Below are 13147 nucleotides of genomic sequence, written 5' to 3'. Positions count from 1 at the left end.
ATATCTTACATGGATCACACACAGAGCCAATAAACATTTAACAGAACAACAACGAATGACAGAACAGCAAATAATCATTTGGGGGAAAGAATCAACAAGGGTTACATACTGCTTATCAAATTTATATATATATATATATATATATATATATATATATATAAAATTATTGTTATTAGGAAATAATGGAAAGAACAAGAAGAACTGGTAGACCATAATCCATTTCATAATAATAATAATAATAATAATAATAATAATAATAATAATAATAATACAATTTAACATGAGTAATTAAGCTCTGAAAATGTATTCCAATACTTTTTTGGACACGTCAGACTGAGACACCAAGCACCTCTGATATGCAAGTGAAATTTAATAAGTCACCACAAAACAAAATGATTGCAGGTCAGAAATGTCCCTGCTGTGAGATGCTGGCTTTTATAGTTTCATCTCTAAGAGAAATTTCGACACTAATGAACTAACAGCATTCTGAAAGGAGCATTGTGTGGAGAGAAACCTTGATCCATGTCATAAAAAAAGCAAACATGATCAAACTATTACAACTATACAGTATAACCACACAGTCAGGGATGATTAGAGCCCACACGTCTAAATCCACGAGCACCAACAACGGCTTTTATTTCAAACACAGAACTGGATTTTATGTGCATTTCCGAGTCTTACACCTCAGACCCGAGCAGCTCTCTTTAAGCATGTGAAATGTAATCCGTTCGCACCAGACGAAGATGAACTACAGCCAAAGCCTGTAAAGGATAAAGAAAGATATTTAGTCAGATCTCTGCTTAGCAAAAAAAAAAAAAAATTTTTTTTTTAAATCTTAATGTATTTGTTTATCTCATGTAGTTCACATAGTAAGCTTTTCATCCTCTATTGCGTCGTTGATTTCTTTCTTTCTTTCTTTCTTTCTTTAATCTTCAGATTTGGACTAATTAAATTTACCGTTTAAACTAACTGATGTCATTTTTAATATCCGCAAATCAGAGTTTGATAATATCACTGCATGAAGGGGAAGAAATAAAAAAGTTCCCTGAAGACATAAGTGTTTACAGAGCTGAAATCCAAGACCTGCTTTTGTTCCATTTGTTTTCAAATACAATTTGTCAGATGATATTTAATGTAGGCTTGAGCCGAAGAAATCAAGCAGATGTCTTATGGAAGTTAAATGTAATAAATTAGCATAATACATGATGCCTGTTGGGCAGAAGCGTCCCTAGACACTGTATATCAGACTGGATTTATCAGTTAAGCTGCCAGAGAAAATAAAACACTAATGAATCCGTCAAAGTTCCTAGAAAGCGTATATCTTTTTTTTTTTTTTTTATAATAATGCAATCCAATTGCTACTATTATAAAATAATACGATTCATTGTAACTATTATAACATAATTAGGGTCTTAAAGCTCTATACACACACCTAAAATATCAGTACACACTGGTGAATTCCTGTACAAATATATAAAGATAATGTATAAAGAATGATATTTGCAGTGTAACTATGATAAATAAAAAAAATAAAAAAAATTGTCCCTTCTATTTAAAAGTCAGATTTTCTTCATTTGGTAAACATCTCTAGTTTAAAAAAATTCTAATAATAAAATCCAGATCTAAAAATGTTAGTGAAGACTTAGGGACTAAAAGTGTCAATCTACAATAATTAAATTGAATTATTATATTTCTATATGGCACTCCATCCAAGGAATAGGTCATGATTAGTACTACCTGCACACCAGTGAAAGAAAAATCCCAGAGGAAATTCATGTCATATCACATCCAGAGAAAATGATAAGCACAACCAAAGTCACGTATCAGAGTCTGGATTTAATCATTTAGCTTAAGACCACCAAGCGCTGCATTTATTCCATTCAAAGACAAACTTGTCAAATTATATTTCTGTTTAAAGGAGTTAGGCCTGAGAGCCTCAGCAGCTCTGTTATGTATTTGAAATGTAATAAATAATTATAAGTTTTTCTGTGGAAAGTGGGGGAAAAAATAGCTGGTTTTGATAGTTTAGTTGCCTAAGAAAATAAAATCCTGCTCGACTAACAGCCAACATCTGTAAAGAATAACATGCTTCTCAGGAAGTGAGCGGGAGTTAGTGCGGGCTTTATAGAGGGGGGGGGAATCCCATTTCAATCCAATAAAACCTGACGATCTCTTCTTCCTACACGTGAGCACGGTTTACCGTCCTGTAGTGTTCGCTGTTAGCAATGCTATATCCGATCTCCTCAGGTCTTTAGATTTTATGGCAATACGATAACAGTTACCTGCTGGTAGAGTTCATAAGTTGCGGCATGTTCTCAACAACAGTCTTAAGAACTTGAGTCTTGAGAGTCTTACAAATCTACCATCACAGCCGAGGAAAAAGTCCGCATGCTTTAAAGCTGTCTTAGTTCCACCATCACTTTACAGACACTTTACATTGTCTGTATACAATAATGACCAGAGCCAACTCCAGTCATTAAGCGTCTTCTATTTATGATGCCTAGCAACAGTGTACCCACAACTTTAACCACGTAAACATGTTGTGTGCATGTTGAAAGCATGAATTCATCAGTCCCAGGCGAACACCCCATAATGTGGACTGCGTATGGTTCTTCAGTCCGATCAAATAACGAGTAGGGAACCATTTCTGGTTCAAACCAAGAAACCAAGGACCATAATTTCATGCGCAAAGTAGTTCTTGATGTAGTACGTCGTGTATACATTAAGTTGGTTGTACGAGTTACTGTCAGAGCGCGTTGTGAAAAATGACATGCAGAATAATCCGATGTGTGTACTGGATCAAGTGCTATTTAATAAGCTGCAGAATAAAGAGCGGTGAGTGGAAGCCATATTGTTAAAATGACCCGAATTTTGCAGAGATTATTGTGAAAGTTATAACCGAGACTATTCATGCGGAAATATACCGTTTCATTATTCAGTCCCTGATTTCTATAGTTTGCGTTTAGGTGGTGGTATAGATGCTACTGATAAAGCCTGGTTTGGATGCTTCGGACGCAGCAAATCGACATAAGCAGCTGCGTAACCCAGATCTAAATACGTGTCACTTTCCCTGCTGTAACGCTTGCACACTGGAAATGCTAGGAAATAAAATGATTCTTTATGTTTATTTGAGAAATTATTTGAGACATTCTGTAGATCAGTGGTCACCAACGTCCTCTTCCTTGAGATCTGCAGTACTTTCCTGCAGGTTTCATCTCCAAGCAATATCTAAGACCTGTTTAATTTGACCAAGAACTTCTTAAGGCAACGATTAGATGGTCAGGTGGGCACCATTATGGTCGGAGCTAAAGTCTTCAGGAAGGTAGATCTCCAGGAACAGGGTTGGTGACCACTGATGTAAATGATCAACATGTGCTTTTGGATTAGCAACGCTTCTGTTAGAGCATGCTTTGTTGCAGGGTTGCCAGGTTTGAGTAGCGAAAGCAGCCTAATTATTGATAATAAAAAAAACAGCTCCAAAAACAGTATCTCCATCGTTTTAATGAGGGTTTTAACTGCTATTTTCATCAAATGGCTAAAATCTTGTATTGTTCGAAACTATTGCAGTGAATAAAGGAAAAGTGTGTCATTTTTTTATAGACTTTAGCTCCAACCATAATCCTGCCCACCTGACCCTCTAATCATTGCCTTAAGAAGTTCTTGATCAACTAAAACAGGTGTGTTCGATTATGGTCGGAGCTAAAGTCTTCAGGAAGGTAGATCTCCAGGAACAGGGTTGGTGACCGCTGATGTAAATGATCACCATGCACTTTTGGATTAGCAAAGCTTCTGTTAGAGCATGCATTGTTGCAGGGTTGCCAGGTTTGAGTAACAAAAGCAACTTAATTATTGATAAATAAATAAATAAAAAAGTCCAACATCATGAATATCACTGCAAAATAAAGTATCTGCATGTTTTTAATGAGGGTTTTAACTGCTATTTTCATCAAATGGATAAAATCTTGTATTGTTCAAGTGAATAGAGCAAACTTCACCTGAACACTTTACATCAGTGGGCACCAACCCTCTTCCTGGAGATCTGACTTCCTGAAGACTTGAGCTCCAACCATAATCGTGCCCACCTGACCATCCAATCATTGCCTTAAGTAATTCTTGATCAGGTGTGTTCCATTTTGGTTGGCGATAAAAACCTACAGGAAGGTAGATCTCAAGGAAGAGGGTTGGTGAGGCTTGTCTTACATGGCCATTGGTGCATGTTAAGAAGTTTGGCAAGACAAAAAAAAAAAAAGATCAAGAGTAAAAAAGAAAGTAAGAAATACTTTGGCAGTACTGTAAATGTATATGGTAATGTCAATAAAGAATTGAAGAAAAGAATTGAGCTGAATCGAATGGGGGGGACGAGAGGGACGGTATACATGGTAACACTGATCTGAGGTATGGAAGCAGATGGACAATGGCCCTCTCCTCCTATACAATGATGTGCCTTGTTATTATTCATGAGGCCTCTCGGGTTTCCCATTGAACCTGAGTTAAAGGTCTCTCTCTGTAGATATGTGCTCACACAGCGTAGCACGCCGCTGTGTAATGAGACGTAATGAGGGCTAATGAGAGCAGCTGGGACGCTCACACACACTCTCAGGGGAGTTACAGCCGACTTCATTCACCGAGTTTCCTGGTACAAATTTATACAGTCCCTCATTTAGTAATAATCCTGTATCTACTGTACAGATTAGCGACACTGTGTCTAGCACTTTTGAATTCAACACTATTATTATTCACCGTAGAAACACTGTAGAAGCATCACATCATCACAGGGTTGATTCAGGCGAAGTTACGCGGATCTCACAAAGTCTCCAAACATTTCTGAACAAATGTTCATTACTTTATTCATTCTGGCATTTATGGTTTGTTAATGCTAACTGATGCAGTAAATAATATTTGTCAAAGGAACCAACAATAACACAACACAAGCACCTAATTTTATTTCATTTTATGTTTTTTGCAGTGGTTTTACTGTATGTTCTGGAAGTTTCCGATGGTTAAGTTAAACTACAAAAGTTCAAATTAAAGTTCAAGTTTAACGGTCATGTTAGTCTGACCTCGTGCTAATACTATACTAAGCTCAAAGTCTCTGCATATTTCTGAACCAAGAAAGAAGAGCTGTAAAATAAAATAAAATAAAATAAAATAAATAAATAAGTAAAAAATCAATTAGGCCAACAGTGAAATGTCTACAGATGTAGCTGGTTATATAAGACATTGTAGCTCATGTGTGGCTTTTTCTTCTTGGTTTAAGAACAGCGCTAATAATTGAACATAGCTAGCGAGTAAAGGAAGCTTAAAGTAGATTAGATATAAAGTGTGATTTCCTGATCTTTCCAGCTACAAGAGCTGCAGGATTCAGAAGGTAATTTGTTTGTGTATGTGGCTCTATTTGCACCGTTCCACAGTGATGTGTGTGTGTGTGTGTGTGTGTGTGTGTGTGTGTGTTTCACAGAGACATGTGTTTAGGAAGAGATTCACCGTGTTTATCTTGGTGACACCGAGCTGAGTCAGACTTCACGTCACTGAGACGCGACTGAGCCGCAGACATTTACTCACAACGCGTTTGTGCATGAGAGCTGAGAGTGAGAGTGAGAGAGAGAGAGAGAGAGAGAAAGAGAGGGAGAGAGAGTGAAAGAGAGGGAGAGAGAGAGAAAGAGAGGGAGGGGGAGAGAGATGGAGAGAGAAAGAGAGAGTTAGAGAGAAAAAGAGTGAGAGAAAGAGAGAGAGGGAGAGAAAGGAGAGAGAGTGAGAGAAAGGAGAGAGAGTGAGAGAGGGAAAGAGAGAGAGGGAGAGAAAGGAGAGAGAGTGAGAGAAAGGAGAGAGAGTGAGAGAGGGAAAGAGAGAGAGGGAGAGAGAGAGGGAGAGCAAGAGAAAGAGAGAGAAAGAGATAGTTAGAGAGAAAAAGAGTGAGAGAAAGAGATAGCGGGAGACAGAGAGAGAGAGGGAGAGAAAGGAGAGAGAGTTAGAGAAAGGAGAGAGAGTGAGAGAGGGAAAGAGGGAGAGGGAGAGAAAGAGAGAGAGAAAGAGAGAGAGTTAGAGAGAAAAAGAGTGAGAGAAAGAGATAGAGGGAGACAGAGCAAGAGGGAGAGAGAGGGAGAGAAAGGAGAGAGAGTGAGAGAAAGAGAGAGAGTTAGAGAGAAAAAGAGTGAGAGAAAGAGATAGAGGGAGAGAGAGAGAGAGAGAGAATAATCCATTATTATACTATTATATTATATGATAATATTCTGATTATAATACATCACCATCACCACTATCTGTGGATGCCATCACCTCACAGTCCTCTAGATAACACAGTTATTCTACATCAGTCTGAAAAGTTTCCTTTTTTCCGCTTTTTTTCACCTCAGAAATAAATGTCAGAAGGCTGTAATTCAGGTCGTCTCGCCAGTTTGGTTTGGCACTTGGAGCGCTTTATGTGGGAAATGTCTGCGGTGGAGATTAATGGGAAGAAAACCTCCAGAATAAAGATTGCTTTTAAAAATGAGCACTTACTGTTGTACTTGGAAGCGTATTTTGTGCCTTTGTTGCGTATTTAATACGTTCATTTACTCGTTTGATAATGCTTCGGTTTGGATTTTTATAATTACAAACAGGCATATACCAACATTTCATTTGAAAAAAACTGCTTATGTTAAATAAACCAGACCTTCTGAATCCCAGCTTCCTTTTCTCTGTGGTGTGTGTGGGGAAAAAATGTTTTTTGGAGCTACAGTCACAGTCATAAAATGATAATTAGCTATAAAGTTAAATAAATGTGATTTTTATATAACCGCCACTCTGCGTGAATTCCCGTTCTGCGTGGGCGTTTGAACGAATGTCGTCACGTGTTCAGAAATCCTCAGTTCCACTCAGCAGCTGCACGATCTCGTCACGTTTTCCTCATCGTCACTGAGGCGATAAACTGCACCTCGCACCTAGTTTAACATTCATTATTCTACATTCATTCGTTAGAATTTCCCAACTGCTACATTCTTTATTCATTTAAAACAACATGTTTGACTTTTTATCCATTTATAGCTACGTTTAATGTTACAAACCATCGGCTAAAGATTAAAACCATTACCATGATTTGTCCTTAATGGTATCCACTAGACATAACATGCCACCAATAGAAGGCAACAAATTACCAGTAGAGACCCACATGTACCATTACAGTTTCCATTAAAACCAATACATTTTCCACTGTAACCATTAAAACCATTACAAATACCATCCATCCATCCATCTTCTATACCGCTTATCGTTTTCAGGGTCACGGGGAACCTGGAGCCTATCCCAGGGAGCATCGGGTACAAGGCGGGGTACACCCTGGACAGGGTGCCAATCCATCGCAGGGATGGGTTACACATTTACACACCCATTCATACACTACGGACACTTTGGACATGCCAATCAGCCTAGCACGCATGTCTTTGGACTGGGGGAGGAAACCGGAGTACCCGGAGGAAACCCCCGCAGCATGGGGAGAACATGCAAACTCCGCACACACAGGGGCACGGTGGGTTCGATTCCCACCGTGCCCCTGTTCAAACATTCATTATTTAAATTAACGTCAGCAGTATTGTCAGAGCTGCAGCCTTGGAAAATGACTCAGCACTTTCTGACTAACAGACTAGAGGACTGAACAATGCTGTGGTATAAAGGAGGCTGCCTAAGTAAGCAAGATGTGATGAAAATGAGAAACATGAAGAAAAAAAAAATAGTCATATTCCTGTTTTTGGACTGCCAGATGGTAGTCATTTATCTACCATCCCATGGTTTCATTTAGATAGCTAATATAATGCTAGCTGGCATAACAGGCAGTACTACCTAGCATCAGTTAGTCAGTTAGCTAGTTATTTTTGTCCGCTTGGTCCTCACAACAAGCGCTGTACAAACTAGTAAGGGAATATAAGCAAAAAAAAAACAACAACAACAAAAATTACATATACAACAAGCTAGACATGACACAACATTACCTGGCAGGCAGTGTGTGTCACTCAAGAGTTTAGCTAGCGATGCTAGTCAACTCACTACCCATAGGAGCTAGCTACAGTATGTTTAGTTGTGTTTCTATCTAAGCTCAGAAGCTAGTAAGCAGTTGGGAGTCAACAGAACCATATAGGACCAATCTGCTATAAAAAATAATTTATCATAATATGACAATTTAATTTCAGTACATGGGCAGTGACTCGGTCTAAGATTATTATTAAGATCTTATTTGTCTCCACTCATCGTAAGATGATGATTTTAGCATGACGTTGACTGACAAATGGTGGCTCACGTGCTAAAATAACCGAAGTGTAATGTCTACCGCTGTGTATCCTGATATTTAAGGGGTATACAGGTGTATACAGATGTGGCCTTTAAGAATGTGCTTTTTTTTTCACATGATTACCCTGCAGGCATGCTTCTTAGAATTTAATTTCATTTGTTGTGCTTCACACAATAACCACCAGGTGGCGCATGGAACAACATACTGTAGCTGAACACGGTACAATAAATTTTAAAAAACGGAATGTGTGGTCTAAAAATATTACGTTTCTCATCAATACTTATGATAAAGCTAATTTAAAGAAGTTTCTAATTCGAGATTTAATTATATAACGTGAGCGTGATCGAGTCACGTAGTACAAGTACAATAACTATAGTATTTAAATGAACGTGGCTGAAGCATGTATGCTAGATTAGCGCCGTGGTAACATGCAGGGTGTTGTATGCCTTTCTTGCCAGTGGAAATGTTTGTTCTTTTCTTAGATTAAAAGTTTTAATATTTAAAGAAACTGGTAAACCATACATAATGTTTTTTCTTCAATCTAACCGACCACACATTCCTTTTTTTTTTTCAGGCTCGACAACGTTTAATGTGCTCTGCTGCTTGTTGCAAAACGGTTGCAAGCAGTCATTACTCAAATGAAACATGACTGCCCCCTACTGGTCTCCACCAGTATTTCCGGTGCCCACAGCATGTGCGTGATTCCGCGTGATTCCGTATGAAATCGTAGGATCCCTTTTCCTTTGATGCGCATTTTCAATGGCCACATCTGTAAACATGAGGTAACACATAGGCCAGATTCCCTTAATCATTAACAATGGGTAAGAGCAAAGAATATAGCTGTGACGTGCAGCAAAAGGTTGTTGAGCTTCACAAAATGGGGCGTGGCTATAAGAAACTAGCACAAGCATTGAAAATGCCCATTTCCACCATCAGGGCAATAATTAAGACCTTCCAGTCAACTGGAAATGTTATGAATCGACCTGGAATTGGATGTGTGTCTCAATTGTCTCAATGCACTGTGAAGAGGATGGTGATCTCCAAGGATCACAGCTGGAGAATTGCAGAAGTTACTGTATGCTTTAAACTATTTCAGAGTGAAGCGAGAAACTTTCATTTCCGCTCAGGATACATTGACAGAATGTTTGGAAATTTGAATTCCAACTTCCATGTCCATGATGACCTCATAATAGTCTTTACAGCAGCTGGCCAATCACCTGCTTCGTTTCAACTTACCCTCGATGAAAGAGCACACTGAAGGGATCGACTCTCCTCTAATCCCTCTCACTTTATTTCTTAATTCTTTACTTATTTATTTCTTTTATCCTCCCACCACTTTCAGCTATTTGCAGGCACAGTATTTCCTACAGGAAGTGCACGTCTAATTGCATATATTGATTAATAAATGGACTTCAAATGGTATCAGGTCTACAGTAAAGCACGACTGGTTTTATTAGGATTTCATATCTTGGTATTTCTACAGTATGTGAGTACAAAGTTAAAACGAGGGGGATTGAACCGCGGCCTTCCGGATTGGTTCGCTTGTTTGGACACACATGGAGTTTGTTTGGGATTTTTTTTTTTTTCAACCAGCTGTGTTTTTGTCATACAAACATGCAAATCTATATAATTTATGCAATTACTTCTTGTGGTTACAATCATGATATCTCAGTGTTTACTTTCTGTCATGGCTTGTTCTTGATCAATTCCTATTTGACGATATTTAGAGCAGAAGACATATGGAAGTACTTCGTATCGAGATTTGAGGCGTTTGATCGCATAATTCTTTTGTATATAAAATTTGATTTGTCCAATTTGTTCGTTATATAATAAATGATATAATAAAAGAAAGTTCAGTTGTTGGGAAATACAGATGTATATGTATCTGCTTTTACGGTTAAACGCCACCACACACTGATGGATGGAAATTTCCATTCAAACAAATGATGTTCTATGACAGTTTGTCACTTTGCTTATTGCTCCAGCATCCCTGGTCTGATCCTGAGCTCAGTTTACTGTCTGTTCGGAGCTTTTTCCATGAGGGTTTCCACAGGGCTCTCAGGTTTCCTCCATCTACAAATAGGGTGAATTGGCTACTCTAAATTGCTCCAGGGATGAACATGTGTGTGAACGTATGTGTACATGGTGCCTTGTGACGGACTGTCTTTCCACCCAGGGTGTATTCCCGCCTCATGTCTGGTTTTCCATGGGATAGGCTCTGGATCTAGTATAAAGCGCTTACTAAAGATGGATAAATGAATTCATAAATGAGTGAATAAAATCACCTGTCTAGATAAAGTGCCATAATACGGAAAGGCTTGTTGTGTTGGGATCAGGGGATAATATGCCTTAAAACTGTACGATAACAGTCGATATCGTGCGATCTTACGTCCACCTATTGAAGGGTTTTAGCTCACGAACGAGTTTCCTGTGCTCCATGTTCATGTTTTCTCTTCCTCGTTCTTTGTAGGATTATAAACGATAAACTTATCTCTATTTTCAACCATGTGCAACATAAAATTAGTATTCTTTTACTGCAAAAAAAGGTGCACTTGTATACGACAGACCCTTACACTAAATTGTTTGTGTTTTTCTCCATTAGCTAATGATGGTTTGCAAAGTCCATAATCCATTTAAAATCCTGTTAAACTCTCTGACTCACCCTGCACCATGTGTGTGTGTGTGCCAGTGTTGTTATAGTAGTGACTTATTTATAAAAGAAGTGATTACCAAAAGGCCCCGAGGCCTGGAGAACACTCAAAACCTTTACAACACTTTGTAACCTGTTTATTTAAAATATGTGTGTGTATGTATTATTGAACACGTGCTGAGAAGTGTAAAATACCCCACAGTGTGTGTATGATTATATGGCAACCTATGATTTATATCTGTACCCATCAAAAGTTTTTTAAGCGGTTATACTTATTTTATTGCCATAACCACTGCTTATTATGATGATTGAAAGTTAATGGTTCGCACAGCTGCACAAACAGTGTTAGAAGTGCACACACACACACTTTCTTTTTGAAGTCTGGACTAAAGTGAGTGTGTGTGTGTGTGTGTGTGTGTGCATGCATGTCTAGCATTGTTTGTGCAGCTGCAATGCACCTGTAAAATAAAAAAGGACATGGTACTCATCATAGGAATTATCATATTTTTTGTTTAGTTTTATCCCTTTTTCCTTCCAAATCATTTATAGCCAGTTTCCACCCACTAGCTAGCTCTCGGTTATTGCGCCAATCCAAGCTGGAAAATGTCTAACATACGTACAGAATGTTACCACTGGTGCTGTTGAGTTTTTTATTACTTCTGACTTTTTATCCCTTTTTTCTTTCTTTGAGAAGAGTGTGGAGAAACAGATGCTTGTGGAGTAACAGAAGCGTGAGGAATAACCGATGTCTGTAGTGTAACAGAAGTGTGTGGAGTAATAAATGCTTCTGGAGCAACAGAAGTGTAACAGCGGTGTGTGGAGTACATATGCTTTTTGTTACAGTCACGTAAGGAGTAACCAAAGTGTGATGAGTAACAGGTGTGTTGAGTATCAGAAGTGTGTGGAGTAACGTGGAGTAACAGAAGTGTGAGGAGTAACAGAAGTGTGAGGAGTAACAGAAGTGTGTGGAGTAACAGAAGTGTGAGGAGTACCAGAAGTGTGCGGAGTAACAGAAGTATGAGGAGTATCAGAAGTGTGTGGAGTAACAGAAGTGTGAGGAGTAACAGAAGTGTGTGGAGTAACAGAAGTGTGAGGAGTATCCGAAGTGTGAGGAGTATCAGAAGTGTGTGGAGTAACAGAAGTATGAGGAGTAACAGAAGTGTGAGGAGTAACAGAAGTGTGAGGAGTAACAGAAGTGTGAGGAGTATCAGAAGTGTGAGGAGTAACAGAAGTGTGAGGAGTAACAGAAGTGTGAGGAGTAACAGAAGTATGAGGAGTATCAGAAGTGTGTGGAGTAACAGAAGTGTGAGGAGTATCAGAAGTGTGAGGAGTAACAGAAGTGTGAGGAGTAACAGAAGTGTGAGGAGTAACAGAAGTGTGAGGAGTAACAGAAGTGTGTGGAGTAACAGAAGTATGAGGAGTAACAGAAGTGTGTGGAGTATCAGAAGTGTGAGGAGTAACAGAAGTATGAGGAGTAACAGAAGTGTGTGGAGTAACAGAAGTGTGAGGAGTATCAGAAGTGTGAGGAGTAACAGAAGTGTGAGGAGTAACAGAAGTGTGAGGAGTAACAGAAGTGTGAGGAGTAACAGAAGTGTGTGGAGTAACAGAAGTATGAGGAGTAACAGAAGTGTGTGGAGTATCAGAAGTGTGTGGAGTAACAGAAGTATGAGGAGTAACAGAAGTGTGAGGAGTAACAGAAGTGTGAGGAGTATCAGAAGTGTGTGGAGTAACAGAAGTGTGAGGAGTATCAGAAGTATGTGGAGTAACATAAGTGTGTGGAGTAACAGAAGTGTGTGGAGTAACAGAAGTGTGTGGAGTAACAGAAGTGTGTGGAGTATCAGAAGTGTGAGGAGTATCAGAAGTGTGTGGAGTAACAGAAGTATGAGGAGTAACAGAAGTGTGATGAGTAACAGAAGTATGAGGAGTAACATAAGTGTGAGGAGTAACAGAAGTGTGAGGAGTATCAGAAGTGTGAGGAGTATCAGAAGTGTGTGGAGTAACAGAAGTGTGAGGAGTATCAGAAGTATGAGGAGTATCAGAAGTGTGAGGAGTAACAGAAGTGTGAGGAGTATCAGAAGTGTGAGGAGTAACAGAAGTGTGAGGAGTATCAGAAGTGTGAGGAGTATCAGAAGTGTGTGGAGTAACAGAAGTGTGAGGAGTATCAGAAGTGTGAGGAGTAACAGAAGTGTGAGGAGTATCAGAAGTGTGAGGAGTAACAGAAGTGTGAGGAGTATCAG

At 38.9% G+C, this 13147-nt stretch overlaps 1 protein-coding gene across 2 annotated transcripts in view; it reads left to right on the top strand.

Annotated features, from left to right (window-relative positions):
* The window catches only part of ngfa (nerve growth factor a (beta polypeptide)), a 39573-nt gene that overhangs the window by 2056 nt on the left and 24370 nt on the right, over positions 1-13147 (top strand). The window lies entirely within an intron of this gene.

Source organism: Ictalurus furcatus, chromosome 15, assembly GCF_023375685.1.
Source record: "Ictalurus furcatus strain D&B chromosome 15, Billie_1.0, whole genome shotgun sequence".
NCBI lineage: Eukaryota > Metazoa > Chordata > Actinopteri > Siluriformes > Ictaluridae > Ictalurus > Ictalurus furcatus.
Note: the sequence above shows the minus strand (reverse complement) of the source record. Positions and strands in the feature narration are given on the sequence as shown.